This window comes from Rana temporaria, chromosome 1 (assembly GCF_905171775.1).
Source record: "Rana temporaria chromosome 1, aRanTem1.1, whole genome shotgun sequence".
In the NCBI taxonomy this organism is placed as follows: domain Eukaryota; kingdom Metazoa; phylum Chordata; class Amphibia; order Anura; family Ranidae; genus Rana; species Rana temporaria.
Window position 1 is genome coordinate 579887268 of NC_053489.1, and position 26111 is coordinate 579913378.

The following is a 26111-nucleotide window of genomic DNA, read 5'->3' on the forward strand; positions in this document are numbered from 1 at the left end:
AGGTGGTGTCAGGTGCGTCTCCTGTGGGTGAGGTAGGTGGTGTCAGGTGTGTCTCCTGTGAGTGAGGTAGGTGGTGTCAGGTGCGTCTTCTGTGAGTGAGGTAGGTGGTGTCAGGTGCGTCTCCTGTGAGTGAGGTAGGTGGTGTCAGGTGCGTCTCCTGTGGGTGAGGTAGGTGGTGTCAGGTGCGTCTCTTGTGAGTGAGGTAGGTGGTGTCAGGTGCGTCTCCTGTGGGTGAGGTAGGTGGTGTCAGGTGGTGCATCTTCTGTGAGTGAGGTAGGTGGTGCATCTTCTGTGAGTGAGGTAGGTGGTGTCAGGTAAGTGGCCGCCTTTGTCTGTAGCAATGGCAGCATTGCTCTTTCGTGTCACAGGAGACAATGAGCACCGAGCATGACCCCACCTCCCACCACACCGGGTCAGGTCACCCCAGTGAACTCTTGCACCGCTCAGGGGGTCTTCTGAATCGCATCAACATGTGTGAATCATGTCTAGATTTATCCTGCAAACACTTAACACACCACCAATCAGAGTGAAGGTGTGGGAACTAAAACACGCACTGAGCCAATCACGCTTCTTCACCTTCCAGGGGGTGTCAACATGCTGAGCCTATAAGATATCTTTGATTCCACTGAGTGGGCGGCCCTTAGCTTGGCATTTCAGCCAATCAAAGCCCTTACGTGAGACGTCACTTGTTGATTGACAGCCCCTTGCCAGACACAAGCAAGGCTTTGGACACGAAGTGGGCGGTCCCCCGAATCCCACAGTGACTGACGTTTCGCCTGTCCAATAGGCGACGTCTATTTTGTTAGCACGCCTTCCTTCCGCAGGCTAGGGACCAATGAGGTGAGAGAGTGGGCTGGCGTGTAAGTACCGTCGGGGTATCAGGGGAAAGAGAAAGAACAGAGAGAGGCTGAGAGTGGGGGAGAGAGAATCGGGACGGAACGGGAACGGACTGCGGGTACACTCGGATGGAAAGACCGTTATCTACGCTGAGCGGGGATCTGTACTGGGCGGAGCGGTGCGCACAGTCCGGGGAAGTGCTGAGATCCGGTGAGTACATGGACCCGGGGGAAGGAGGGAGGGAGGGGGGAGCAGACATGAGCTGCAGGCCCTTCAACACGTGAGGAACTACAAGTCCCAGCATGCCCCGGGACACGGATCACTATGATGTATGTGAAGAGCAACATGCAGCGCTCATCACAGCCAGCCTGTGCCCAGGGACGATATGTGTGTGTGCACACAGGGACGATATGTGTGTGTGTGTGTGTGTGCTGAGATCAGATCGCATGGATCAGAGACACAAGCAGGTTGTGCTGGTAATCGCATTGTGACATCGTCCTAGACTGACCATATACTGTACGATCTGATTGTACAACGCATATTACATCTGACATCAACCATTGAATAGTGATTGGGTGGATTAGGTCAGTCATATGACATAGATTGGATGTGAATTGTACAATCAGGTTGTTTAGTGTATGGCCGGTGTGTGTGTGTGTGTGCGCGGATCGTGGATTCTACAACCAGCTGTCACCTTAAGCTAATCGTCTCATGGATCAGACTGATTGGTATCCAGAGCTCCCCATAGACACTGCAATCTTTGTACAACCTCCGATAGGATCCATCCGGATGGCGCTGTACATGTAGCGCGGTGCTCTGCTCTATGACAAAGGCTGAGATTAGATGCCCACGGACGAGGGGTGATAAAAATGCACGGGTGATCTGTGTTGTTAGCGCTCTCCAGGGTGGCAGTGGACGGGCGTTTATATGCCGTGCTCACGCTGCGTCTGCAAACGTTGCAATCCATTCATCAAACAGAAAGCGACACAAACACCCCACAACTGTGTGCCATGCATGTTGTTATGGCACGTTTGTCTGCTAAAATGGCATTGAAACGGGCATCACATCACCTCCTTACCACCTGTCTGTCACCTTCTGAAAAGCCATCCAAAAGCAGATTGCTCTTCAGAGGAGCAGTTTGGATGCACGTCTACATCTGTCCTAAACCGCATCTTGCACATTGTTATGGACTACGCTGCAGCCGTGTACAATGCCCGCTCAGCATTTTGAGGGTTAAATCTGATAAAGAGGCGACCTGTCATTTCCTCACCGCCTGTCGAACATCCATCAATCACAAATCGCTCTTTGGAGGGGTGGCAGTGATGGTTGCTCATGAGCCCCTCGCGTCATTATATACCTTCATGTTAGAATGACCAAAACCGTGTAATATGAGGACCTACCATAGGCGTGGGCACAGGGTGTGCCAGATGTGCTTGGGCATACCCTAATCTGGGGCTCGTCAACCACAATCTGCCCATCAATCATGGGCAGACCGCAAATCTTCCTTGCCAACTCCCAGAAGAAAAATAATATATAAAAAAAAAAAAGAAAAACTTCTGACTACGTCCTGTGCCCCCCCTGACCTGACTGCGTCCTGTGCCCCCCCCCTTGACCTGACTGCGTCCTGTGCCCCCCCCCTTGACCTGACTGCGTCCTGTGCCCCCCCCCCTTGACCTGACTGCGTCCTGTGCCCCCCCCTTGACCTGACTGCGTCCTGTGCCCCCCCCTTGACCTGACTGCGTCCTGTGCCCCCCCCTTGACCTGACTGCGTCCTGTGCCCCCCCCCCTGACCTGACTGTGTCCTGTGCCCCCCCCTCACCTGACTGCGTCCTGTGCCCCCCCCCCTGACCTGACTGCGTCCTGTGCCCCCCCCCCCTGACCTGACTGCGTCCTGTGCCCCCCCCCCCCCTGACCTGACTGCGTCCTGTGCCCCCCCTGACCTGACTGCGTCCTGTGCCCCCCCCCCTGACCTGACTGCGTCCTGTGCCCCCCCCCCTGACCTGACTGCGTCCTGTGCCCCCCCCTGACCGCGTCCTGTGCCCCCCCCCCCTGCCCGCGTCCTGTGCCGCCCCCCCCCCCCTGACCTGACTGCGTCCTGTGCCCCCCCCCCCCTGACCTGACTGCGTCCTGTGCCGCCCCCCCTGACCTGACTGTGTCCTGTGCCCCCCCCCCCTGACCTGACTGCGTCCTGTGCCCCCCCCTTGACCTGACTGCGTCCTGTGCCCCCCCCCTTGACCTGACTGTGTCCTGTGCCGCCGCCCCCTGACCTGACTGTGTCCTGTGCCGCCGCCCCCTGACCTGACTGTGTCCTGTGCCGCCCCCCCCCCCCCGACCTGACTGTGTCCTGTGCCGCCCCCCCCCCCCGCCCTGACTGTGTCCTGTGCCGCCCCCCCCCCCCGACCTGACTGTGTCCTGTGCCGCCCCCCCCCCCCCGACCTGACTGTGTCCTGTGCCGCCCCCCCCCCCGACCTGACTGTGTCCTGTGCCGCCCCCTGACCTGACTGTGTCCTGTGCCGCTCCCACCCCCCCGACCTGACTGTGTCCTGTGCCGCCCCCCCCGACTGTGTCCTGTGCCCCCCCCCCCCCGACCTGACAGTCCTGTGCCGCTCCCCCCCCCCCCCCGACCTGACAGTGTCCTGTGCCGCTCCCCCCCCCCCCCCCCTGACCTGACTGTGTCCTGTGCCGCCCCCCTGACCTGACTGTGTCCTGTGCCGCCCCCCCCCGACTGTGTCCTGTGCCCCCCCCCCCCCGACCTGACAGTCCTGTGCCGCTCCCCCCCCCCCCCCCGACCTGACAGTGTCCTGTGCCGCTCCCCCCCCCCCCCCCCCCCCTGACCTGACTGTGTCCTGTGCCGCCCCCCTGACCTGACTGTGTCCTGTGCCGCCCCCCTGACCTGACTGTGTCCTGTGCACCCCCTGACTTGTCTACGTCCCGTGCCCCCACCCCCTGACTTGTCTACGTCCCGTGCCCCCACCCCCTGACTTGTCTACGTCCCGTGCCCCCACCCCCTGACCTGTCTGCGTCCCGTGCCACCTATGGAACCTACCTACACTATCCAATCCCGCAGACCCTGATACCACAGAGTTGTTGGTAGATCTAATGGTGGCCGTACACACTTCAATAAATGTCGATACATTTTTATTTTCCAGTTGATCTCTCCCGTTGGGGATAACCGATCTATATGCCACACACGAGGAAGTGGATTTCAAATGATAGTTGGAAGATAAGATTGTACGTTTTCAGTCACATCTCGGCTCTCACCATGCAATCTTATAATCTGCGCAATGGAAACACGATCAGATTCAGTGCAGCCGAGTGATTGTATGCATTGGATAATCAAGCTGTCCGGTCCCCAAGAGCTTACATCTACTGCTATGCCGGGTGCAGCAGATAAACCCGCCAGACGTGTGCCTTTGTGTACTTGGGGAACAATAAATCTCTATATTGCGGGTTTGAAGCGAGCGGCTACAGCAGAATGACCTGTGTGTGTTCTGTATGATACGGATGTGGTCACCGCACTATGGCTGCCATGTTTCCTTACATGTATCTGACTTGTAGCGTTGGTTTTATGGATAATGATTGAGTGGCAGTGACATCAGATCGCGGGGATGTACGGAGTTGTCACCGTGGTGAGAATTGGAGTGGGGTGTCGGGGGATGGATGGAAACATTGATTGTCCTGTCACTGTATGTACAGATCTTGGTTGTATCCGCTCCTGACTGTTCTATGGGCACCACGTCCGATGCGCTTCATCACCCTTTCCATAGAATGTTCTTGGTGACTTTTCTATGATCTAGATTGCCAGGTTTTTCCTTAACCCCCATTCATTGCTCTGGCTTGGGGGCAGCGTGCAGAATGTGATGATACCCGTGGCCAGGTAATTTCTACACACTCCAAAGACCTCTAGCATGTCTTTGGAGTGTGGAAGTGGAGATCAGCCTGGGCATTCTCCCAACCTGTTTTTTTAGTCCAGTTATCTGCAGGCCGGGTTATTCCCCCCACATGTAAACAAAGGGTGGGTGCTGGTGTCATCACTGCCCTTACATGGACACATGTCATCGGCTAAATATAGGCATATGTCCATATAGGGCACTGTTGTCACCAGCATCCCACCCCTTTGTTTACATGTGAGGGGTGGAGAATGACCCGACTTGCAGCAGATTGGACCTAAAAAAGAGCGCAAAGTGGAAGAGATGAGTTTGGAGGATGCCCAAGCTCATCTCTATGTAAGGAAACCCACACGAACAACATGCAAACGGTGTCCTGGCTAGGCTTTGAACCCGAGACCTCAAGTGCTGCAAGGCATAAGTACTAACCACTAAGCCACTGAGGCTCACAGCACTACAGACATATAGGTGGATTCAGAAAGACTTAGGCCGGCGTATCAGTAGATACGCCGGCCTAAGTCTGAATTTGCGCCGGCGCTAATTTAAGCGTATTCTGGAAACCAGATACGCTTAAATTAGGCTCAGATGCGAGCGATGTAAGTGTCTTACACCGTCGTATCCTAAAGTGTAATTTTACGCCTATTCACGAATGTACGCCCGGCCGACGCAGTACACATACGCTGTTTACGCAACGCATTATCAGGCCTAAAGTTATTCTATCAAATAACTGGAATAGTAATGTTAAGTATGGCCGTCGTTCCCGCGTCGAAATTCGAAAATTTTATGTCGTTTGCGTAAGTCGTCTGTGAATAGGGATTTACGTCCACGTCGAAACCAATAGGACCGTGCGGCGTACTTTGCCGCAGTGCACACTGGGATATGTATACGGATGGCCCATGCGCCGTTCGTAAAATACGTCAATCACGTAAGGTCACCCCCCATTACCATAAAACACTCCCCCCTCAGCTAAATTTGAATTAGGCGCCATTACGCCCGCCCGATTTACGCTACGCCGCCGTAACTTAGCAGGCAAGTACTTTGTGAATCATAGTACTTGCCTCGCTAACTTACGGCGCCGTAGCGTAAACACGATGCACTACACCACCGCAACGATACGCCTGCCTACCTGAATCTAGCTAATAGTCTGAGAGAGATGTAGTGTATTTGTTTAGGATCATTGACTTTTCAGTTGCTATGATGTCTCTGAACTGCTTCTGGTTTTTGGAATTGTCATGCGATATTTGCGCAGCCGTTTTATAAATTCACTTTATTAAATTATAGCGCATATATAGAGAATATAAGGCCCATTTTTTTTTTTTTATTTATTTATTTTTATAAAATGTAAAAGACAATGGTATGCCGAGTAAATCGATACCCAACATGTCACGCTTTAAAATTGTGCACACCGGTGAAGTGGTGACAGCATTAACCTGTGATGTCATGGGCAGTGACGGGTACTCTTTTTACTGAGAGATCTGGGTTATATTGAACCCCAGATAATTCTGTCCACTATTTTGTAGGCACTATAACTTTTGCGCAAACCAGTCGCTTATTGCGATTTTTTTGTTTTTTTTTTTGTTTTACAAAAATGCGTCGAAAAATACGTAGAAAAAAAAATAGTTTTTTTTTTAAAAAATTGGGATATTTATTATAGCAACAAGTAAAAAATATATATATTTTTTTTAAATTGTCGCTCCTTTTTTGTTTATAGCGCAAAAAATAAAAACCTCAGAGGTGATCAAATACCACCAAAATAAAGCTCTATTTGTGGGGAAAAAAGGACGTGAATTTTGTTTGGGAGCCATGTCACACGACCGCGCAAATGTCAGTTAAAGCGAGGCAGTGCCGTAAGCTGAAATTTCGCCTGGGAACGAAGGGGGTTTATGTGCCCAGTAAGCAAGTGGTTAAAGTGGTTGATCAGACGTTGACTTTGTACTCTACATGCATGTTCCCGGGTTAGCATTGAAGAAAGTATGAAGCCTGGAGATAGCCTGGCAATTGGGGATCGTTCTCATCAGCCTGCTTGCTACAATGTGTGCGCGCTGGTGTATGTTGTATAGGGGCAGTACAATGTGTGTATGTTGTGTAGGGGGCAGTACAATGTGTACAATGTGTAGATACAATGTATTACTTTTCTCTAACTTTATTAAAGTGTCACAAAATGACATTCATTCAAGTCTGTGCAGCGCAGTTGTTACATGCAATGTCTTGTGTAAAAACGCTGTCTGCATTTTTATGTACTGCCAACCAGGTCAACACAGCATTAGGGTGGGAAGCGGGCACATAGATAACACTGGCTCCGACCAGAACTTGTTAAGATGAAAAAGCAGATAATGCAATCCTCAAAACTCCTTTGCAGGCTTGTAATAAGATCCATAATGGGTGCTCTGGCTCTGATGCTCTCACACCGGTACAGACATAAATACAAAGAATAGAGCCGGCAACTCCAAACATCCTTGGCCCAGATTCAGGTAGAGCCGCGCAATATTTGCGTGGGCAAAGGGCAACGATTTTTGCTCTGCGCCCATGCAAATATTTCGATTTGCCCGCGATTCACGGAGCAGTAGCTCCGTAAATTGCGCGGGCGCTATGCTAATTTGCCCTGCGTAAGGGCGCCTAATGTAAATGATCCCGCCGGGGGCGGGAATCATTTAAATTAGGCGCGCTCCTGCGCCGAGCGAACAGCGCATGCTCCGTCGGGAAACTTTCCCGACGTGCATTGCGGCAAATGACGTCGCAAGGACGTCATTTGCTTCTAAGTGAACGTGAATGGCGTCCAGCGCCATTCACGAATCACTTACGTAAACGACGTGAAATTCAAATTTCACGAGCGGGAAGGGCGGCTATACTTTAGCATTGGCTGCCCCTACTATGAGAAGGGGCAGCCTTGCGCTAAAGCCGCCGTACGGAAACTCCGTACCTGGCGTGCGCTGGGCCCGGGCAAGTTTTGTGAATCGGTGATAGTATGCTATTTGCATACTATACGCCGATCACAATGGCCGCGCCCCCTAGCGGCCAACGCAAGAATGCAGCCTAAGATATGAAGGCATAAGGAGGCTTATGCCTGTCATATCCTAGGCTGCAGTCCGCGTAGCGATGTTCCTGAATCAGGGGCATTCGCTACGCGGGAGCAAAACGGCTATTGCGCCGCGCAACCTATGGTTGCGCGGGCGCAACAGCTTCTTGAATCTGGGCCCTTGTTGCTTAATGATGCATAAAACAGTAAGTAAAAACATACAGGGGCTCTCATGTGTTCCAGCTTACCAGCCTTGATCACAGCACTTGTAAGCCGGAACATTGAGCCCCTGTTTATTGGTGCATAAAAAATTTAGTAAAAACAAAGCAGCAACAAAGACATTTTGGAGTTGACGGGTTTCCTGCCAGAAAGCAGCTACCCATCAGAATATGTAACGGAAGTGACGTTCCGACACGGCCATCTTGGTACACCCGCACTTGTTCATGGCAAGCGGACAACTATAGACCCACTGAAGTCTTGCATTTCACACTTGGTTTCAGTAAACTGAGCTTATATGGTTAAATATAGTATTTGGCAGTCTGTGTGAATGTTTTGATCGACATCGGCAAGCCTGCTGATCACAGGTTTGCTAATCTGACAGAACATCACTGCCTTTAATATTCAATATCAAACCAGTCACACGGTTCCGAATACTGTATTTGACTATATAAGCTCCGTTTACTGGTAAAACTAAGGCCCTGTACACACGAGCAGACCTGTCTGATGAAAACGGTCCGCGGATCGTTTTCATCGGACATGTCTGCTGGGAGCTTTTGGTCTGATGTGTGTACACACCATCAGACCAAAATCCCTGCAGACAGAGAACGCGGTGACGTATAAGACACCGACGTTCTCTAACACGCGAGTTCAATGCTTCCACGCATGCGTCGAATCAATTCGACGCATGCGTGGGATTTCGGGCCGCTGGTTATACGTCATAACCAGCGGACATGTCCGATGAGTCGTACTAACCATCAGACATGTCCGACGGACATGTTTCCAGCGGACATGTTTCTTAGCATACTAAGAAACTTTTGTCCGCTGGAAACCTGTCCGATAGGCCGGAAAACTGTCCGCTAGGCCCTACACATGGTCGGACATGTTCGGTCGTGTGTACAAGGCCTAAGTGTGAAATAAAGACTTCAGTGGGTGTAAAAAGATGTTGGCTTGTCGCCTTCTGACTGTAGGCTCACTGCCGACGAGTGCGGGTGTACCAAGATGGCTGTGTGGGAATGTCACTTCAGTTACATGTTCTGATGGGTAGCGGCTTCCTGATAGGACACCGGCAACTCCATCTCCAATACTTTCTTTTGGTCTGTTTTCAAGTGCGACTAACAGCCAAAAACGGTGAACGGGGACGCACCAGACTCCTGCTGTGAGCCGCTTCATGCTCATGTGAACCCAGCCTAAAGGATAAGTGCACTTTCAAACATCCCTCTGGCCCCCTCCCTTGCATTGGCCTATGTAGATGAATGAAGCTCAACGTACATGATGTGAGGCAGCCCTTGGTGTTCTTCGAAGGAGTTCAGCGATCACTGTGGTGTATTCCTTTGTTTTGATCTCCTTTAAATGTGCACTTCGTGAACTATGATTTCTGAAAGACGCAACAATACTGATGATCTGTATCTGTTATGTCGCCGCGCAAAATGAGCAAAGCTTTTGTTATCTGCAGGTTTGTCTTATGAAAATAAGGGAGTGATTAAAAAAAAAATAAAAAAAATAACCTTTCCCAGCAGCAATCTGAAGATGAAGACCAGTCTTCTGTGTCCAGTCTTCCACATGGGTGGACCAATTTCTTCCATTGGCATCTACAATGGGGTACTATTTCTTCCTGCTGATGCCAACAACGGGGTACTATTTTTCTTCCTGCTGATGCCAACAACGGGGTACTATTTTTCTTCCTGCTGATGCCAACAACGGGGTACTATTTTTCTTCCTGCTGATGCCAACAACGGGGTACTATTTTTCTTCCTGCTGATGCCAACAACGGGGTATCATTTATTTTTGCGGACACCAGCAACGGGGCACTGTTCCGTCCAACGGACACCAGCAACGGGGCACTGTTCCGTCCAACGGACACCAGCAACGGGGCACTGTTCCGTCCATCTGGGCGCCAGCACATTTTCTACTTCCACTGGCTCTATTCTGGCTGTCCTAAAGTCCGAAGGACATTAAACTTGCCCTTTGCTTAGAAAGCTTGAAGGCCCCTGATTTAGACCAAGAGTTAAATAATCAATTTTCCACCTTTTTTACCCCACAGGAATCCCTAAAATAATTTTCAGGTCTTGAGGAACCCATACTAAAACCAATTCAACAGGGATAATGGGGGGGGGGGAACAAATGTCCCTTTCTTTGGTTGTGGTGGGAAGAATGGCAACCCATACAGTTGTGGTCAGAATGTCCGCTTCAAGAGAGCTGAAAAGATGATTGGTGTCATACAGTTGGCTCTGCCTAGTGGCATTGCACCCTGAACTATTCAGGCGCCATCAAATCGAGGTCAATCGGCCACAGCTCAGCAACCACTAGAGGAAACTAGGGTTCCAAAACACTGGTTGAGAATGTAGTTAAAGGTTAAATAAAGTGTAAAGGATGAGAAAACTTTAAGTTTATAACTTTTATTATAATAGAAGATCCATAGATAAAGCCAACACATTTTGAGGGGTTACAATTCCCTTCATCAGGGCTTGAATGCTGGCAGTGATCGGAGATGATGCAGGATAATGAGGATCAAGGTTTATCAATATTGTGGATACTCCGAGGGGCTCAAAATGTCACCAAAATGTATTTGTTATAGAAAATATATAAAATTGCACAAGAGCAAAAAGCAGCAGCAATCCAGGTCTTGGCCCGGGGAACCCTACAATGTCAAACTTTTAGATGAAGACTTATGAGCAGTACCCCTTGGTGTGATGCGCTCCCTGAAATGTCCCCCCCAGTCTCCTGCACCTCCTGATCTATTAGTAAGTAAACAATATGTGCGACTTGTCACTTGTCTTGTGGTGTAGAATCTATGACTGATCACACTGTCTTCTTGGTTTCCGTTCACAGTCTTTAAATGACTCATAAATATTCTGGAGTCAACCTCCGGAGACAGAGCACCTTTGTGCTGATGTGTCCATAAAGCATCTTATCTCTTCTAAGATTGATTTGTTCATGTATGCCGAGCAATTAATGCTCCTATGATATCAGAGAGCTTTTTTTATTGTGTCACTGGCGGTGTGAGTTCATTTTTCTCTTTGACGTTTTTGTCATTTATGTGGAAATTGACTTTGATATTTTGTAGCCATAATTTTTTTTTTTTTTACCATTCTCAGCATTTTAACTGTTCTGATTACCGGTACTTTAAACTAGAATAACATAACACATGCAACATCCCATGGTGATTCACTAGATTCATTCCTTTTTTGATATGACTATATGGGAACTGGCCATACACCGCAAGATGTTCAGGTGAACATTTGTGTGGAAAATCTCATCCACATATTCCAATCGAGACTTGTTGAAGGTGCTTTTTGAAAGTGTTTGTTTGCTTTTAACATGACTGGAATTTCCCGAACAATAATCGCATTTATTGTGAAATGAATTCGAGAAAAGTTTCCTATTGCTACAGTTGAAACGACAGTTCACTATAAGAATGATGGGAAATCAAAATAAAAGGAAATTATTTGACTAAAATTTTAGTGTTTGGCCAGCTCAAGGATAAATTGGTTGAACTAGATTGTGTATTATTATTTTTAATTTTTTATTTATTTATTTTTTTAGAATTTGAGTTATCAATTTTTATGTAAACGTACTGTAGGTAGACACAAGGCTTTGTTATTTTCACATCACAAAGTCGAAATGTAAAAATTATATCTTGAATTGCATATAAATGCACTAGAGGTGCACCAAATGGAAATTTTGGTACCGAAAATGATGTTCAATTTTTATATATATATATAGTGTGTGTGTGTGTGTGTGTGTGTGTGTGTGTGTGTGTGTGTGTGTTTATATGTATAAATTACAGTGGAACCTTGGTTTACAAGTAACGCGTTTTAACAAGCTTTTTGAAAGACGAGCAACTTTAAAAAAAAAATTAAAATCCTGACTCGGTTTGCGAGTGTCTCAGAAGCCGTTCGGAAATACCGTATATACTTGAATATAAGCCGAGGTACCTAATTTTACCCCCCCCCAAAAAAAACGTATTGACCCGAGTATAAGCCTAAGGTGAGAATGCAGCAGCCACTGTAAGCGGAAAAGTGGGTCAACAATGCCCATTTGCACGCCTCACTGTGCCTATTGCAACCTCACTGTGCCTATTGCAGCCTCACTGTGCCCATTGCAACCTCACTGTGCCTATTGCAGCCTCCCTGTGCCCGAGTCGGTGTACCTACAATTTTAACAGGCTGCGGGTGTCCATTCATTGTTTAAAAGTTGCGGTCTCCTCCTGGTCCCGTTCTGTGATAAGCATTTCCCAGCAGCCTATCACGTACATCTTCTTGTCCTCAGACTCTGTTTCCCAGCAGACACTGTGTTCAGCCTATCCCACACGTTCTCTTGTCCGAGGATGAAAAGGACGTCCGTGATTGGCGGGAAAACTGAACACCGTGTCTGCTGGGAAACGCCTATCACGGAAGGGACCAGGGGGAAGCCACGACTTATAAACAATGGGCGCTCGAAGCCCTTCAGGTACACTGACTTGAGTATAAGCTGTGTGTGTGTGTATATGTATGTATGTATATATGTATGTGTGTGTGTGTGTGTGTGTGTGTGTGTGTGTGTGTGTGTGTGTGTGTGTGTGTGTGTATATATATATATATATATATATATATATATATATATATATATATATATATATATATATATACACGGTACTTGGAATCACTCAGAAATACTCAGTTTTCGAGTTCAGCCGAGCTGTCTCTGAGTGTTTGAGTCTCTTTGGCGCCCCCCCCCCACCACCTCTATTGCATGCTATACCGCATGTGGCCAGAAGTCGATGCGGAACGAATTATCTTCGTTTCCATTAAATTCTATGGGGAAACTCGATTCGATATGCGAGTGCTTTGGATTACAAGCATTCTCCTGGAACGGATTATGCTCGTAATCCAAGGTTCCACTGTAATTGTATTATATTTGACTTATTAATTTCATGAATTTAAGTAAATATGAATTTGTCGGCCATTGCTGGCACCTTTTTCAACAAAAGCTGAAGAAAAATGTATCCCTTTTAGTCCCCTTTCACACTTATACGACTTGTCTCACGATTTTGTACTGCAAAATCGTATGACAAGTCATTCTCAATGATTTTCAATGAACACTATTCATACTGGCACTACTTCGAAGTAGTCCCTGCACTACTTTGGTCCGATTTCCATGCGAGTTGATGTCCATAGACCTCAATGTTAAACCCCTGAAGTAGCATGCAAATCGTACCTGAATAATATAGACATGATTTCAGTACGACTTTGTAAGCACAAGCAGCTTTTTAACCCTTGTCCCACCCAATCCTTTCAGCATAGTAGCCCCTCTCAAGCACATTTTTTCACCAAACATTCACTTCCTGATTATTCCCTCATGAACTAGGGGCCAGATTCACAAAAGAGATACGACGGCGTATTTGTTTTACACTGTCGGATCTTAGGATGCAGTACCACGGCCGCCGATGGGGGGAGTTTGCGTCGTAAACCTGCGTCGGGTATGCAAATTAGGATTTACGGCGATTCCCGACGGATTTTCGCGTTCGCTACGTCGCCGCTAGTCTAGTTTCCCGTCGCAAAGTTAGTCGGTTTTTTTGGTGTCTTAACTTTACACAGCAATCGTATTGCTGTATAAAGTATGGCTGTCGTTCCCGCGTCGAAATTTAAAAAATAACGTTGTTTGCGTAAGCCGTCCGTGAATACGGAATTACGCTACGCCCGTCGCCGTTCGAAAAAATGACGTCACGGCGGGAGTTCGGAAACGGAGCATGCGCGGTAGGTCGGCGCGGGAGCGCGCCTAATTTAAATGGCACACGCCCATTTAAATTGGCCCGCCTTGCACCGGAGGCCGCCGGCGTAGGTTTTCATCGCAAGTGCTTGGTGAATCAGGCACTTGCAATGAAAAATTGCGGCGGTGTAACGTATCTACGATACGTTACGCCGCCACTGCCCTACGTGAATCTGGCCCAATGTGCTCCAAACAGGTAAAAATAAGAGACGTCCTCGATAATGAGCAAATCATTAGATTTATTTGTGAGTGCCCAGCTATTTATGATTTGTGTGACCCAAACTACAAAGACGAGATAAACTACAAAGACAATATCCCACTGACCACCAATGAAGGGGACATTCTTCCCACTGACCACCAATGTAAGGAGCATTCTTCTCACTGACCACCAATGTTAGGAGCATTCTTCCCACTGACCACCAATGTAAGGAGCATTCTTCTCATGCTTCATTATAGAGGATCCAAAATTGACCCCTATCTTCACGATTGGCAATGATGGGATGTACCCAATATCGACGTCTTCTCCGCCTCCGCTTCTCCTCTTCTTCCTCATGCACTGCTACTGCCGCAGCAGCAATGACAACTGCGATGGCAGGAAAAGGAATTGCCTCACACCATGTGTGTTTTTATTGGTTAATTCCAAAGTTGTGGCAAAGTCGGAGTTGTACTGATCCCAAATCGCGGCAAAATCGCGGCCGCAAAATCGCACGACTTTGAAGTCGTATAAATGTGAAAGGGGCCTTAAGTTCTATGTATCTCTGCACACTGGTCCATTGCACTTCCTTTGTGGTGTTAAAAATCTTGCTTGCTGCATTTTTGGTCAGTTAAAAAAAACACACCACCCCGTTATAATGCATTGAAAACACAGGAAGAACGCATCAATAACGCACTCGTATTGCATTTTTGATGCTGAGTTACATGACCTACGAAAAACACCATAAGCACACTAAAAGAGTCAAAATTGCATACATTTTCTGTGCCATTGTCGCCACCTTTTTCTCTTATCGGCAAAATGCAGATAACCGCATTTTTGACCGATATGTTTCATGGGGCTGAAATTTCACTGCATCTCTAAAACGCACACAAACACACAATCCACTTTTTATTTTTTATTTCTTTCAGGGCCCATTCACACTTTTGTGTATCAGGGTAATAACATACATTTGTGCTTTGTGTTAATTTTGAATGGGCTGCTATAATGTGCAACAATATAGCCAAAAACACAGAGTCCCCTATATATGATTTCAGAGATGCGAATTGTGTTTTGCACATTGTGGCACTCTACAGCGCAGGTGCACCATTGAAAATGAATGGCAAGGTACTGTTATACGTGCTTTGTGGAAAAACGCATGTTATCAGCTTGTTAACCGGTAAAGGAAATCTCTGGTCACAGAGTACACTTTTTCATTTTATAACATCAGCATTGAATTAGCAATACAAACAATCGTTATTCTTGACAATCAAATATAAGCTTACTTTTATGCTGTGAGTTCTGCCTGTCTGCGGGTCATCACTTTTTAAGCCCCGTACACGCGGGCTGAATATCGGGTGGCATCGACCGGTTCAATGGAAACAGCAGGGGAGATCGCTGTACTACCACGGATTGTTCGTACAGCAACTCCGACTTGAACCTGGTGGCATTTGTGGGAACAAAATGATGATAAAAATTCTGTTTGGGTACAGTGTAGCGTGACCGCGCAATTGTCATTTAAGCAGCGACAGCGCAGAAAGCTGAAAATTGGCCTGGGCAGGAAGGGGGTGTTAGTGGCAGTGCATGGTATTGAAGTGGTTATGGGCAAGATTTCCTACTTGTACTGAAAGACATGATAGGGTGTACATTAGGGGTGCACTGAATGGAAACTTTGGTGCTGAAAATTAAGGATGCACTAGGCTGAAACCGATACCAAAAATGACAGTTTAAAAAAATAAATATATATATATATATATATATAATATATTTGTATTATATTCCAACTTTTTAATGAATATTATCAATTTAAATTTAATATACATTTTTTTGTTGGCCATTATTATAGTGCAAGAAGGGTCCAGAAAAATGCAGTCTTCAGTCTCTGAGGCCTCGTACACACGACCGAACATGTCCGCTGAAACTGGTCCGTCGGACCAGTTTCAGCAGACATGTTTGGTCGTGTGTAGGGCCGACCGGACAGGTTTCCAGCGGACAAATGTTTCTTAGCATGCTAAGAAACATGTCCGCTGGAAGCCTGTCCGCGGGACATGTCCGGTGGTCAGTACGAGTCATCGGACATGTCTGCTGGCCCGAGAACCCGCGCATCGTGTCGAAGTGATTCGACGCATGTGTGGAAGCATTGAACTTCCGGGTTCGCGCACGTTGCCCCGTCATCGTCACGTCACCGCGTATTCTGTCCGCGCGGAATTTGGTCTGATGGTGTGTACAGCCATCAGACCAAATTCTCCCAGCAGAAGCAGACATGTCCGATGAAAACGGTCCGGCGGACGGTTTTCATCGGACAGTCCCGTCGTGTGTACGAGGCCTAACATCTCTTGTATCATGTCTTTAGTCTCTGACCATCTCCTGTATCATGTCTGCAATCTCTTGCCTAAAATTAAACACACTGCTAGCAGACGTAGTATAAGAGATGGTTAGAGACTGCAGGCATGATACAGGAGATCAATGCAGCCGCACCCATGCCCATATGCAGCTTTACCAGGGCCAGCATCAGCGGCGATCTCCGAGTGTCATGGAGCTGAATTTCAATTGCCCGGGCCGTAGTAACAATGTCCCGCCTCCTGTAATCACGTCACGCTGATTCAGTGTCACACCATTGGATCAGTGTGCCATCTATCACAAGAGGTGGGACACTGTTACTGCGGCCGAGCAATTCAGCTCCGTGAAATTTAAGAGATTGCGGTGAGGCGGGAGGGGGCGACACCCGGGGCGGAACACGCCCCCTTTCAGTATCAGCTGTTTTTGAAAAAAAACAATAAAAAAACAGTTTTCGGACGAGAATTTTCGGCAGCCGAAATTTCAGTGCACCTCTAGCGTACATGTATATGGTATGGACGTGTTCTGAATGCAAAAAAGTGTGCGTTTGGAAATGTCTCCACCATATGCAAGTTTACTTGAGTACCACTGTATGGCCATTCATGTCTTTGTACAGTACCTGGGCTTCCTAGGTGCAGAAAAAGGCCAGCGTTTTATGTTGTAAGCCCCTAATGCACCTGTGTGCATGAAGACTAAGGGCCCTTTCACACGTACGGACCGTATGTCCGCATTTTCATCCGTCCGTTGTGGATGAAAACGGGACATACATGTGTCCCTATGTGATTACGGGTGTCAGCGGATGAACATCCGCTGACACCCGTAATTTGTCCGCTTCCGCAAAGATCCGCATTTGCAGATGGAAGAAATCCTATTTTTCTACGGTCTATCGGATCGGATGAACACGTGTTCGTCCGATCCCCCATAGGGGAGAGCAGAGGAAACAGTGCTGTCCCTGCTCAGTGTGCGGGGACCGCCCTGTCAGCTGCCAGCTCAGCGGGGCTTTTACGGAGGATCCCCGCTGAGCTTTGCGGACACACGGAGCGGATCATTACTGATCCGCCCCGTGTGGAAGGGCCCTTAGGCTCCATTCACATCTAGGTGATTTGAATTGTGGATGGAATTGCAGCGATTCTGCCTGCAATCTAAGAATCGCGGGACACATTTGCGATGCAGTGCGGTTTTGCCGTGACTGTCGAGTGACAAAATGCGATTAAAATTGAGGGGCAAAAAACACACCGCCAAATGCTCCTGGTTCTGTGTCGAAATTTGGTACATGGGTTTTTTTAACGCTGGGAGGCTTATTCAAATGAATGGTGCTACTCAAAAAACGCTCCACAAAAAAAACACAAAGCTAAAAAAAAAAAGCTGCTGCAGCGAAATTTTTTATCGCTGTGCTACACTCAGGTGTGAATAGCGCCTTATGGAGGCCTGGGGGGTACTGCATATTGGTTCTCTGCTACTCAAACAGTGTCTAGGTTTTTCAGTTTATTGTTTTTGTGTGGCCTGTAGATTATAGTACAAAGAGTATTATAGACATAAACCAGTACTATTGTTTTTGGCACTTTCTATAGATCATTATGATGCAATTTGTGGCCTTGTTAGTAAGGCTGTGTTCTATTAATTGTATTGTCTTTAGTATGTCTCATTGAAAGCTTTCACTGTCAGGATCTAGAAGTCTAGCTGTAAATATGTTGTGTTCTATGATGAAGATCGGAGAGACAGAGAGGTATGTGATCAGAACACTACAACATTATAGAGGAAGTGTCAACTTTCATTGACTTCCCCTTATTTTCTACATCTTCCGGAATTATTGCAGTGTGGCTTCATCTTAAAGGGCATCAGACCTCCGATCATTGGAGCTCATTAGTCTGCACTGTGTACACTGGCGTGGTAAAAATGGTGTGTTTTTCAAATACATTTATACACATTGGTGGTTTCTTTTTTTTTTTTTTTTTGTATTGTACTGGGAGAGAAAATGGTGGAAGGGTTTATCCTATAAGTAGTGTAGCTGTGCTTGGTGTTTGACCTGCTCTACCTGTCATCTGATGTATGGCGGGCTTGGGGATTACAGAATTTACATTGCAGCATGCTTTTTTATTTAATTTTTAACTCCAAACAAAATACAGACAGGGAAGACATCACCATTAGGGCTCTTTCACACGGAACAGTCCGCCTGCCAATTTTTTAGGCGGACCTGAACAGGCGCTCCTTGCTCCTCCTATGGAGCCACGGATGTCAGCGGTGACATGCTCACTGACATCCGATCCGCCAAAGTGTGACGGAGGAAAAACCTTCTTTTCCATCCGTCGATCGGATCGGGTGAACACGGACAGACGGTCCGTGTTCATCCGATTTCCCCCCCCCCCCCCATAGGGGAGAGCGGAGAAAAGACCTGTCATCCACTGGCTCAGCGGTAAGGATGAGCTCTGGTGTGTTCGCATAGTACACGTGCAGAGCCCGCCAGGAAGTGTGCACGACGCTGCGCTAATAACAGCCAGGGAGACATTTCACGATCCCTGCAGCCGAGCATCGGGACAATGTCTCCCTGGCTGTGATTAGCACAGCGCCGTGCAGACTTCCTGGTGGGCTCTGTACGTGTTCTATGCGAATACGTCAGAGCTCATCCTTACTCAGCGGGGATCAACAGAGCGATCTCCGCTGAGCAATCGGAGGTTCAGGGGGCGGATGATCACTGATCCGCCCCGTGTGAAAGGGGCCTTAGGCTCCATGCACACTGAAGCTATAAAAAAACGCCAGTAGCTTTGCAGGGAGCCTTTCCAAAGTTTTTTTTAGTGTTTTTGCAATGGCTTTAATCTGCGTTTTTCAGTGTAGCTTTTTTTTTTTTCAATGGGTAAAAAAAACGCCATCGCTAGCGTTTTTGAGCATTTTGCGTTTTTTTTACGTTTTTTTCCCCCGCCAAAAAAAAACACAAATTTCGGGCTTTCAGAAAAAAGCCAATAAACTCCAAAGCTCATTAACACTAAAAACGCCCAGGTGTGGATGGTCACATAGGCTAACATAGAGTTCAGTTTATTGGCGTTTAAAAAAAAAAAAAAAGCCAAAACGCCAATAAACTACAGTTTATCAGCTTCAGTGTGCATGGAGCCTTATGTGTATGAAGGGAAAGTTCTGCTTTGATGTGCAACTAGTCCAAAGTGTGTGTGTGTGTGTGTGTGTGTGTGTGTGTGTGTGTGTGTGTGTGTTTTTTTTTATCCAAGTTTTCTTGAAGCTGGTAAATGACTGTCTCCTGCCTTCTCCTCCATTGAGAAAAGTTCTTTCATGGATTACACTGTTTGTAACCTGATCTGTGAATGGGGGAGACTTGGCTGCAGGGTGTTACCGCCCCTCGGCTGCTAGTGTCAACGAGCTCTTCAACAGAATTTATGATTTCTTTATTTCTTACTGAGTTGCATTTACATGTGTTCATGTGTGTGTTCCAGTTTATTTTGGTGCAACAAAAAAGGATGCATGTTGTTGTGTTTTTTTTTTAAATGTACGTGAAAGCATTGCAATGGCATAAAGTGCATCTGGTGTAAGCAAGCCCCAGTCTAAAACTGCAAGGCTGGACTGGATGGAATATCTAGAGATGGATAGATAGCGCTTTTTTTCTGTGAGTTTATTTCTATACCTTGTTGTTTATCTGGCATATGGAAGATTGTATCAATTTGCTGCATTAAGATACATTTTGTGATTACTCATGCATAGTTTGTTTGTATTACTTTTATTGTAGCCTCTACATTCTGCACTGAATTCAGTATTCCATGTACAGTATCATTATTGTGGACAGCGGTCAGTCCTGGATAAACAAGGCGTTCTTTTCTATTTCAAGAGCTGCAATATCGCCAAACTGTCTAAGGCTGGCGTCAAACTAAGGCGGTTTTAGGTGTTTTAGCGCTAGCAAGCCCCTCTAAAAACCGCCTCCCATTCATTTCACTGTGACTTTTCACACCCGGGCGGTGCGCTTGTGGGACGTTCTGAAAAGTCCTGCAAAGAGACAACTTTGGGGGGTTTACAGCGCTCCCAAAATGCCCTGCCCATTGAAATGAATGGCACCTGACAATTTCTTCTGGCGCAACTTAGTGCTTTTCACCTCTTCTTCGGTCGCTAGCTTAAAAGCACTCCGCTATCGGCCGAAAAACGCAGCTAAAGCGGCGCTGATGCTCGGCAGCCCCAGTGTGAAAGTTGCCTTAGGCTGCTTTCACACTGAGAGCGCCGGGCCTTTTTTGGGGCTAAAATGCCCCGCTAGCGGTGCAAAAGAGGAGCTTAAACAGCAGTAAAGTGCCGCTAAAACGAGTGGTGCTTTACTGCTGTTTTGTGTTGCTTTTCGAGTGCTTTTAACCCCAAAAAAGGGGTTGAAAATACTGTGTTGTGGCACATCTGAATCGCCTTTCAGGGGCGCTTTTACAATGGGCAGGGGCGTTTTTAGAGGCGCTGTATACAGCGCCCAAAGAGGCTGCTTGCAGGACTTTTCAAAACGTCCCGCAAGCGCACCGCCCAGGTGTGAAAGCACCCATTGTAATGAATGGGAGGCAGGTTTCAAGCGCCCTTTCTAGCGCTAAAATGCTTGAAAACTGCCTCAGTGTAAAAGGGGTCTTGGGGACACATTGCTTTTTACTGGCTGTGGTAACCTTGTATTATGAGACCTGTGGGTGTGGTGACTGGGTGTGAAGGAAAAAGTACCCAGCACACCAATGGCATTTCTATTCTGTTCTACATGCCATTATGACATGTCTAAACACGGCCGGCGTTACCTCACAGCTGCCATTCAAATTGCTGATGTAGCATCTGCTGTCACCTGGATGAGCACAGTGTGAATGGGGTGTCGTTGTTTGCGTCATGTGACTTGCGGCACGTTGCATAACACTGCAGCAAATGAATTACTTGATTTATGTCTTGTTATATTGGAAAGCAAAATTGTGTATACGTTATTTCAGCAAATTAATATCATATTAGTGAATACATATACACTACATGTGGTGTACAGGAAAAGTCCTGATAATACTCCTTTGTGGATGTATTTGTGACACGTAATGAGACGGCAGTGGTTTGTTTGAATCGGACATGATATTTTAATTGGTGTGATTGTACGTTCAATGCAGATCTTCCGATCAAACCATGCTGCTGTACAGCTCACCATTAACCAGCCTGGTCTGAAGATGACGGGGCCCTTTAAAGGGGTTGTAAAGCTTCGTCTTTTATTGTCTAAATTGGTTCCTTTAAGCTAGTGCATAGTTGGTTCACTTTCCTTTTCCTTCCATTTCCCTTCTAAATGTTTTTTTTCTTTCTTTGAATTTCTCACTTCCTGTTTCTCGGTCATAGGGGGAAATCTTCTATAGGAACACTAGCTCTCGTGGCCCTGGTGACAACCATGGATTTCCTCACTTTTAGAGGGATTTTCAATCCTTGCTTTTTTTTTTTTCTTCTTTGAGACAGAAAAGTTTCACGCCATAAGCTAACCCCCTTGGTAGAGAGTTTCCCATGAAAGGGGCTAGCTGATGGGGGTGGGGGGAGGAGCCGACACAGCCTCCAAGGGACCCCAGAAGACCACTCTGTGCAAAACAAACTGCACAGTGGAGGTAAGTATGACATGTTTGTTATTTAAAAAATACTCTGAGCTTAACCACTTAAGGACCGCCTCCTGCACATATACGTCGGCAGAATGGCACGGCTGGGCACAAGCACGTATATATACGTCCTGTACTTGTACCCAGCCGTGGGTCGCGGGCGCGCGCCCGCGGCACGCCCCCGCGACCCGGTCCGAAGGACCGGGACCGCGGGGCCCGCGGACCCGATAGCTGCTCGAGTGCGGCGATCGATCCCCGGAGCTGAAGAACGGGGAGAGCCGTGTGTAAACACGGCTTCCCCGTGCTTCACTGTGGCGGCGTATCGATCGCGTCATCCCCTTTATAGGGGAGACACGATCGATGACGTCACACCTACAGCCACACCCCCCTACAGTTGTAAACACTCACACAGTGAACCCTAACTCCTACAACGCCCCCTGTGGTTAACTCTTAAACTGCAACTGTCATTTTCACAATAAAGAATGCAATTTAAATGCATTTTTTGCTGTGAAAATGACAATTGTCCCAAAAATGTGTCAAAATTGTCCGAAGTGTCCGCCATAATGTCGCAGTCACGAAAAAAATCACTGATCGCCGCCATTACTAGTAAAAAAATAAATAAAAAATGCAATAAAACTATCCCCTATTTTGTAAACGCTATACATTTTGCGCAAACCAACCGATAAACGATTATTGCGTTTTTTTTTTTTTTACCAAAAATAGGTAGAAGAATACGTATCGGCCTAAACTGAGGGAAAAAAAAAATTATATATGTTTTTGGGGGATGTTTATTATAGCAAAAAGTAAAAAATATTGCATTTTTTTCAAAATTGTCGCTCTATTTTTGTTTATAGTGCAAAAACTAAAAACCGCAGATGTGATCAAATACCACCAAAAGAAAGCTCTATTTGTGGGGAAAAAAGGACGTCAATTTTGTTTCGGAGCCACGTCGCACGACCGCGCAATTGTCTGTTAAAGCGACGCAGTCCCGAACTGTAAAAACACCTTGGGTCTTTAGCCAGCATATTGGTCCGGGGCTTAAGTGGTTAAGGCCCCGTTCACACTGGGGCGGGAGACGCGGTGGCGGTATAGCGCCGCTAAAAATAGTGGCACTATACTGTCGGAATTGCCGCGGAATTCGGCCACTAGCGGTGCGGTATTAACCCCCGCTGGCGGCCAATAAAGGGTTAATACTGCCCGCAATACGCCTCTGCGGAGGTGCATTGCGGGCGGTATTACCGCGTTTTCCCATTGTTTTAAATGGGAAGGAGCAGTATACAATACCGCTCCTCTCACCGCTCCAAAGATGCTGCTTGCAGGAGATCTTTTTCTCCCCTGCCAGCGCATCGCCTCAGTGTGAAAGTCCTCGGGTATTTAGGCACTATTTTTAGCGCTGTGCCACCTGAAAAACTCCTCAGTGTGAAAGGGGTCTTGTGTATCAGTTTAAGGCTTCATGCACACTACTCAAAAAGCACTCATTTTTTTGCCAGCCCTTTTGCAGTGTTTGGGAGTGTTTTCAAACGTGTCTAGGAGTGGTAGCATTTTTGTTAATGATGCCTGCAGCTGCCCGCTTCTTAACAACCAGTTAATAGCTGTCTGAGATTCAATCCGTCTGTGGCCGGCCTTCACACTGAGAGGCAAGATGGACTTCCCAATCACACGATGCCTATGATTGGCTGTCACAGTGGTCACATACTTGGGAGCCTGCTCCGCTTTGGCTTCTCTTTGTCAGTGAGTGGCTGCTGCAGGGGAGAAGAGGGTGCATTGATGAAGGCTGGGCAATGGGTGACGACATGGTTTTGAGAATTCACAGCTGTTGCGCGCTCCCTGACACATGGAAGCCGGAGCCTGCAGGATCACATGGCGAGCAGAGTAAAAATGGGTAAGTACACAGAACTATATATATATATATATATATATATATATATATATATATATATATATATATATATATATATATATATATATATATATATATATATATATATATATATATATATATATATATATATATATATATATATATATATATATATATATATATATAATTAGTGGGGGGGGGAGAGAACATTATATGGAAAAACTGGTATTAACCTTTTACTACCACTTTTAATAGTGCACATTGCATTGAATCCTTTTAATTTTGACTTCTTCTAATAAACATCCACGTCCCCTGAGGTTGGTTGGTACACTTTAGCCATTACAGGTTAAGGCTTGTATATTTCTCAACAGAGAGAAATGTTTGCTATTTTTCTCTTTTTAAAAACTTCCCACAAGTAATGTGTGTAAAGTGTGTTTTGTTTAGCAGAAGCAGCAAGTTGCCGTTGGCTTCACACCGAGTTCTCTCTCTAACATCTGTAGTCAGTCAGAAGATAATTAGCACATAAACAATGTTTAGAAGGATACAAGTCTTTCGTACCTAAAAAAAAAAATGGTAAAATGCTTTTATATAAAGGAACCTCAAAGAGCACCAAACAAAGATCAGTCTGTGCAATACAAATGTCGCCTGTTATCCGCAGACTTGTTTTGTGAATATTTATCTAACGATATAGACACACATTATAGACTTGCAACTAGAAAAGTCGGGCCAGCGGGGTTCAGTCATGAACTAGCCTCTATCTATCTATCCCTTGCTAAGTACCCCTTTTGCGTTCAGAACGGCCTTAAAGGGGTTGTGAAGATTTGTTTTTTATTTTCTAAATAGGTTCCTTTAAGCTAGTGCATTGTTGGTTCACTTACCCTTTCCTTCCATTTCCCTTCTAAATGTTTTTTTTCTTTGTCTGAATTTATCACTTCCTGTTCCTCCTCAGTAAGCTGTTCTGGCTGACTAACCCCCAGCCAGAACGGCTCGGATGATGGTGGAAAGCTTACTGAGGAGAAACAGGAAGTGAGAAATTCAGACAAAGAAAGAGAAAACATTTAGAAGGGAAATGGAAGGAAAGGGTAAGTGAACCAACAATGCACTAGCCTAACCATTTAAGCCCCGGACCAATATGTTGCTAAATGCCCAGAGGCGTTTTTACAATTTGGCACTGCGTCGCTTTAACAGACAATTGCGCGGTCGTGCGACGTGGCTCCCAAACAAAATTTGCGTCCTTTTTTCCCCACAAATAGAGCTTTTTTTTTATGGTATTTGATTGCATCTGCGATTTTTATTTTTTGCGCTATAAACAAAAATAGAGCAACATTTTTGAAAAAAAATCAATATTTTTTTACTTTTTGTTATAAGAAAAATTGAATAAACTAAATTTTAGCCAAACATTTAGGCCAAAATGTATTTAGCCACATGTCTTTAGTAAAAAAAATCCCAATAAAAAAAAAATTAGCTTCCTAGCGGCAACAGTGACACTAATACAGCGATCAGAAAAATGATCGCTTAGTGACACTGGCAATAGGGAGTGAAAGGGTTAACTAGGGCGGTGATCAAGGGGTTAAAACTTTATTAGGGGGAGTACGGGGCTACCCTGGACCTAACACTAAATGCAGTGATCAGTACATATATGATCACTGCATTCAGTGACAGTGTCACAGGGGGGGTGATCGGAAGGGGTTAAGTGTGCCTATGTGTGTGGTGTCAGTGTAGTGTTGGTGCGACTTACTGTGTAAGTCTTCTCTCAACTCGGCGGTTTGAAAATCCTGCCGAGATGAGAGCTGCATCACTTCCTCTGCCTATGTTTACATTTTACAGGCAGAGGAAGTGACACGGCGGCGGCTCACAGGATTGGCTGGAAGCGATCACGAGGGGGCGGACAGAAACGAACAGCTGTCCCCTCGAGTCGGATCGCTCCAGAAGGCAAGCCGCACGATCGGACCCCGACCCGCTAGAAGGCAGGGACGTATATATACGTCCATCTGCCTGTACGTGCCATTCTGTGGACGTAAATAGTCGTGCGGCGGGCGTTTAGTGGTTAAAGGAACCTATTTAGAAAATAAAAAACAAACCTTTTACAACCCCTTTAATTCTTTGTGGCGTAGATTCAACAAGGTGTTGGAAACATTTTCTCCGATTTTGGTCTGATTTGCTGCAGATTTGCCGGCTGCATATCCATTATGCAAATCCCAAAGGTATTGTATTGAGATCTGGTGACTGTGGAGGCCATTGGAGTACGGTGACCTCATTGTCATGTTTAAGAAACCAGTGGTGAGAAGATTTGAGCTTTGTGACATGGTGCATTGTCCTGCTGGAAGGAGCCATCAGAAGATGGGGACACTGTAGTCATAAAGGGATGGACATGGTCAGCAACAGTACTCAGGTAGGCCGTGGCATTTAAACAATGCTCAATTGGTACTAAGGGGCCCAAAATGTGCCAAGA

General features: G+C 46.6%; 1 protein-coding gene across 1 annotated transcript in view; it reads left to right on the forward strand.

Annotated features, from left to right (window-relative positions):
* Window positions 1-872: 872 nt before the first annotated feature.
* Window positions 873-26111, forward strand: part of FRYL (FRY like transcription coactivator) — a 505173-nt gene continuing 479934 nt past the window's right edge. The window contains exon 1 of the mRNA XM_040334951.1: window positions 873-1047. The gene's annotated coding sequence lies outside the window, so the exon portion shown is untranslated. The remainder of the gene's footprint in view (window positions 1048-26111) is intronic.